This window comes from Dama dama, chromosome X, assembly GCF_033118175.1.
Source record: "Dama dama isolate Ldn47 chromosome X, ASM3311817v1, whole genome shotgun sequence".
NCBI classification, from domain to species: domain Eukaryota; kingdom Metazoa; phylum Chordata; class Mammalia; order Artiodactyla; family Cervidae; genus Dama; species Dama dama.
The window spans coordinates 145,896,694-145,902,827 of NC_083714.1; the positions used below are offsets into that span (position 1 = coordinate 145,896,694).

The following is a 6,134-nucleotide window of genomic DNA, read 5'->3' on the forward strand; positions in this document are numbered from 1 at the left end:
AACCACACTCTTGGCTGAGCATGTGAAATGTTGCTGCTTCAGAAAAAAGGGACCATGGGGACCAGACTGAAGCCTGCCTGGGGCATGGGCTTGCAGCCTCATTGGGCTCATCCTGTGCAGTGTGAATCACATGGACAAATATAAAGAACACAGACTTGCAGTTCTCATTTGATACTTTACTCCCACAGAGTTTCACTTTAATTTATTAGAACATAAATCAATTTTTTTTTTATTACAAGAGAGTGATTTTGAGTGTCCCTAGGGTTCTGGAAGCTCAGGAATTTTGTTTGTGCTTGAGTTGCTCACGGAGGGCACCCTTGTAATCTGAGGACTCTCCCTGCTACTCCTCCGCCTCAGAGGCCTCATCTGGGGCCATGACTGAAAGGGCTGCCATCATGGTGGAGTAAAAGGTCTTGTACACAGCCATCACCAAATTGTAACTTGGGTACTCCAGGGGGCTGTCGGTCAGTTCCCCTGCTTCCTCCCTTCCAGCAGTAGCCAGGGGTACAGACGTGGCATTGCTGGACATGCCCTCGTCACTGGGGCCACCCTGCTCTCTGGGGAGATGGTTTCCCCTGGCCCACCTGGCTTGATTGCACACAGATCAAAGGCCAGAGAACAGAAATGAGTGCAGGCTGGGGGTTTCTGGGGTTCTATTCTAGGCGTTCTTGTCCGTCTCTTGGGTGAACTCATGATGGAATTGAGGAGAGCATCTGGTCTCCACCGCTCGCTTCTTTCTCTTTGGGGTGGTTGTTGCGTTGGTGGTGGGCTGAGGGTCACCTTTCCTCCGGATGTTCTGCAGGAGGAGAGGCTTGTCTCTCTGAAAGTTGAAGTTGCAATAGATCTGAAAGGAAATGAATTACTTTAGACAGCAAGGGCGAGAAGAGCCTTCCTCACCACCCTCCTCCCTACCACCATCCTGGCCATGCCTAAGTATGGAGACAAGGTCTCTTCATTCCCGGCAGGTTATGAGGCCCTAGCACGCTGTTCCCTAGAGCTCCCCTGGGGCCAGCCTCACTTAAGGAGTTACTGGTGGTCCCTGGCATCAAGTGGCCCTGCAGGGTCTGGAGTCACCCCTGTGGATCCTGTCTAACGGGGGTGGTGGAACATGACAGACCCTGCTTCCTCCTCTTTCCTTAACTACCCTCTCATGATAACAATGTTCTTCTGGGAAATGAAACCTGTCCAGCACTCAGCTCATCTAGTCTAGTCTCCCCAGGAGGGCTTTCTACCTTACCATCAGCTTCTTCTTCCCTGCAGAGCACCTCGAAGGGCAGATTTTACTGAACCCATACAGGTTCATTTCACGGATGAAGCTCTTGATGCTGTCTGTCTTGGAGATCTGGTCTGCGCCCCTGAGCTGGAGGACCGCCGTCTGGAAGAGATTTGCCTCAATGACCACAGTGTCTCCCTTGTCGCTGCAGTGCACAGAGGTGAAGGCCGCATCCTCCATGATCATCCAGAGCTTCCTGGGGAAGGACAGCCCAAGGATGGTGTTGTTATCTTCCTTGTTGACCATTTCTGGGTTGGGGCCCTGTGGGGTCAAGTATACTCGGGAGCCCGGGTCTGGGCTCTCAGGTTGGTCACCCTGCTTCTCCAAAGCCTCCCTTGAATCCACGTTTGGAACCGGGGAGTAATCATGGGGGTCCCCTGCTGTGGGCTCCCTGTCAGTTGATGGGGCCAGCAGGGCTGCCCATGCCTCCTGAGAACTCTGACTAGCCATGGAGTCAGTTTAGCTCAGGAGCATTCTCTACCCAAGCATTGAATGCTCAGGGCAGAAGGGCCTCAGACCAGGGTTGGGGTGCCCCAAAAAAGCTCTCTGGAGAGTCTAGAATCTGGGTCATGGGACAGGCAGCCAATTAAGTGGTCAGCTTCCTTAATTGTTTCATTATGTCACAGAGGTGATGTGGAGAGGCAGCCTTGGCCCAGTGTGGGGGAGGCAGTCTGGGGACAGAGATGGGATCCCCAGCTTGTCTCTTGTCTGAAAGCACAGAAGCGTAGGTTTCAGGTTGCCTACAAATGCTCCCATCTGCTGCCAGTTGCCTTGTTTCAGGGGGCCAGGCCCTGGATGGGTTGTCAAATGTTCCCCTGTCTCCACTCCCCTCACTAGCAACATGCAGGCTTGTGGCTGGCTTCTGCTGAAGGGCTAGGCCCTGGCAAGTCCTAGGTCTGCTACCACCAAGAGAGATCCCAGGGGTCAGATGGGCCCCTGGTGACTGTCCCTCCCAGAAGATGGGGTCCATAGTGGGCTGATTAGCTCTGCCTGAGTTGATGCCCCCCTCCAATCCTTTTCCCCTTCTGCCTTTATTGTCTTCTGGCTGGTGCTGCTGGCTGGTTGGTCCCACTCAGTTGGCCCCAAAGTCAGATTCCTGTTGTCCTGCCCCCACCGCCCCCCAGGTCAAGCTCTCCCCACAGGAGGGCTGTGGTTGAGCACAGTGGAATGACCTCATATTCCACTTGATTGTTCCCAAGCACCTGAGACATAGATTCCCCAGGATGTCATGTGGGAGGGCAAAGCCAGGTGCTCCACTGAGCTTACAGCCTCCCACATTCTGCCCACCCCCAGGCATCATCCCACTTCAGATCACACGCTGTTGCCTTCAGTTTCCAATTTTTCCATAAACACCACTCTGGTGGCGCTAGAGCGTTCACTTTGGGAACACCTGCATGTGCTTTTCCCCTCCCCAGAGCCTCGGATTCAGACTCCTTGGAGGCTGCTTTGAAAGCCCTGTTTCCTTTTGTCAGTGGGGTGCTTGGGCTTCTGCTACCTGCAGTCCTGGCTGCCCACGTCCAACTTGAGTCTATTTGGATAACTAACCTTTGAAGTACTTGACTGGGGGCTCAAGGTACAGCCTGTTCTGTTGAAAACAAGCACTTCACTGGTCCTCTTCGAGGCCAGCTCTGATCTTCCCTGCCCCTGCCGCTGTTCCCACCACCACTGTGGACCTGTTCTCAGTTACCCAGATGACAGGTCCATCAAATGATTTTGTTGGCTCATGGGTTAGGTGTTTTTCAAGGGCCCTGCTTTACACACACTCACTCCCAGGGACATGTCTGACTTGTTGAGCTATATGTGACCAAAGGAAGCCCCAGTCTACCTGTATTTGAAAAAGGATGAGAGGCTGGGTGTGGGCCACAGTTCTTGAAAACTCACTGTGTAGGGTACAGACTGGCACCTTGGAAAGGCCCGTATTCCAAGGCCCCAGGGCACTGTCTCCCACCTCTGCCAGTAGCAAGGTCATTTGCCCTGTGTGAGGGCCAGTCCCTGGTGTCTGAAAGGGGAGATCTAAGAGGGTGTGGAAGAAGCTCTCCCAGGGGCCTTTCTGCCTAAGGACTGGTGGCCTGGATGAGCTCCAGGTTTCGACTTGGGCTTCTCTGTGGCCTTTCTGCTTCTAAGCAGGTTGACAAGTCTTTGCATCTGGTCAGTTCATCTGACTGGGACATGACTCTGGAGGCTGTAAACATTGGTAGGGGCCCCTGGTGGCTCCTCGGAAGGGGACAGAAGGTCATGGCATCTGTGGGCAGCCTGGCTAGGTGGTCTTTCTTGCTCCCTTTCATGCTTGGGGCCCCTCCTCATGCCCTGGGCCCTGAGGGAGCTGCTTTTTCTGGTCCCCCTTCTCCAGGAAGCACCCAGGTCCTGGAAGTGGGTTTGTGTGTCACCAAGGGGGTCTTTGTCAGCCGTGGCTTGGGACACTTGTGTTGTGCACACACAAGCTCTCATGGCATCCAAGACCTGCTTTTCTCACCCTCACTCTCCTGCCCCTGTGCTTGGCGTCTGCATGTCAATGTCCCCAGACCAAAGGCCCTCCACCTGCTCCCCTCCCTTGCTGCGGCTGCAGAGACCTGGAGCCTTGGGGGTCCACCTGTGTTCCCTTCCCTTCTGTATCAGAGGAGACTCCTGTAGGGCCTTATCCCAGTGGGCACTGGAACCATACAGTCAGGCTCTCCCTCCCTCCTGCTCAGTGAGAAGCTGGTCAGCCTGGCAGGTTCCATTGGGCAGGAGGCCCCATGGCAGCAGCAGGGACAGGGTGCTGCCCTCACGCAGGTGTTTGGACTGGACAAGGATGCCGGCCCCCAGCAGAGTCAGTTCTCAGCAAACCACAGAGCAGCCCCATGGTGCTTCTGATTCTCCTTGTCCCCTTCCTTCTGTGGGCCTGCTTTTTGTCACCTCAGAGGCATCGTGTAGCACTAAGAAGAGGAAGGCGTGAGAAGTTGGAAGGTCAGGCTGTGGCCTGGGGTGGGCGGGAAGGGCGGGGGCTCCAGAGAAATTGAGACCAGAGCTCTGAGCCCACCCTGGCCCTCACTAGCACACACGTGGTCTTGGGAAGATGCCCAAGCCCCGTGGCCTCAGGTCTCCATCTGTGATGCGAGTGGGTGTGAGGAGCCCTGTGTGTTGGGCTACAGGATGCATGTGAGTGATGAGACAGAGCTCACAGGGCCTGGTGACTGTTGGCCCTGTGAAGGCGGGGCAGGAATTTCTCACACTGTTTCCCCCAGACACTCCTCCACTCTCCACTGGATTGGGTTGGCTACTTTGTGGTCCAGGGTGGGTTAGAGAATATGCACCTCAATAGGATGTGGAATTCCTAATTAGCCAAACAGGATGTTTCATAAATAAAACTAAGAAGCTTTTCTACTTAGACCATAGTGGACCATAGTGTTAATCACTTAGTCATGTCTGATTCTGCAACTTCATTGACTGTAGCTTGCCAGGCTCCTCTGGCCATGGAATTCTCCAGGCAAGAATAGTGGAGTGGATTGCCACGCCCTTCTCCAGGGGGATCTTCCTGACCCAGGGATTGAACCCAGGTCTCCAAAAATGCAAGCAGATTCTTCATTGTATGGGCTACCCAGAAAGGCCCATTTCCAGTTAGAGGACCTGTGAAATTTGGGTGTGGAGGAGTGTTCCAGCAGGACCCAAGGAAATAAAAGCAAGAACCACTCTTTGCATGTGTCCCAGCTGGTCTTCCATCACAACCCTTACTTTTCGTCATTGCAGCACCAATAAATGTTGAGTCTTTGATTACAGTGCCCAATTACAATGAAGATAATTAAAAGCTAGTTAACACCTTGAGTTCTGGATCCCCAGGGCCAGGAAAGAGAGAGTCGGTCCATGGATTTCTGGGCATCACTTCAAGAGAGTGTGATGGGAGTTCTTCAGGATTCCTAGCAGATACTGGGGAGAAAACACTTACGCCATCCTTGTGGTCAGCAGCAAAGTGACAAGAGCCAGGATCCCTTCCATGCTGCCCCAGAAAGAGATCTCTCTTGCCACCTTACAGCAATGTCCCATTTCCCCTCACTCCCATGATGCACCTCATATGACTGTGGCTCCTAGACCATCACTCTAGGTGTGGGTGGGTCCTGCTTCTCCCAGTGTCCCCACTGCTAACACAGGGCCTTTCATGGAGCAGAGGCCCCCAAAAGGTCTTTGCAATAAATGAGCCAGTGAGGAGGGGACTGCTTGGCTCAAGATGAATTGCTACTTCCTTTGATAACCCAGGAAAATCCATATAAACCGAGATCACTTAGCTGTACAAAATGACACACAAAAAGTTTAAGAAGCAATAATTCACTACTATCACTTTTTATTTTCTAATTTTCCACCAACTATATCACTGCTAAATAAATTCACATTTCCAAAATCATTCTAATTCTAATTCCATGTCATCTTGTGCAGGACCATGGAATAAAATGAAAGTGTTCTTAATCTCTTTTACAGAACAGGAAAACTCTTCATCTTGAGCTGGTTGAGTACAAACAAAGTGTGATCAACGTCATTGACATAGTTAGATACTGGAATGCACTGTCTTCTCTAAAAAGGAAAATTTGAAAAATTCCTAAAGAAACAGAGATGCGTCTCCATGTCATTGTAGAGAACAGGACCACAAAGATGCCACACACCAGGTTCCCCCAATGGGCCCAGACCCTCACTGCTGAGAATGCTGACTGTTCCCTTTTCAATCACAGAGGGAAGGATCAGCCTCCTTTCCTGTCCCCAAGAAAAGCTGTTGGACGTGGGCCTGGAAGGATCCTGGCTGCTGCTCTGGCTCAGAGCCCTCCCCCGTCCTCCCTTGCAGCCTCTGCAGAGGGGGTGGAAGGAGCTGGGACCCTTTCAACTGACTCTGTCCAAA

At 52.6% G+C, this 6,134-nt stretch overlaps 1 pseudogene; it reads right to left on the bottom strand.

The window, feature by feature from the left end:
- Positions 1-274: 274 nt before the first annotated feature.
- Positions 275-1,723, bottom strand: LOC133052917 (heat shock transcription factor, X-linked member 3-like; annotated as a pseudogene).
- Between the last annotated feature and the right edge of the window lie 4,411 nt (positions 1,724-6,134).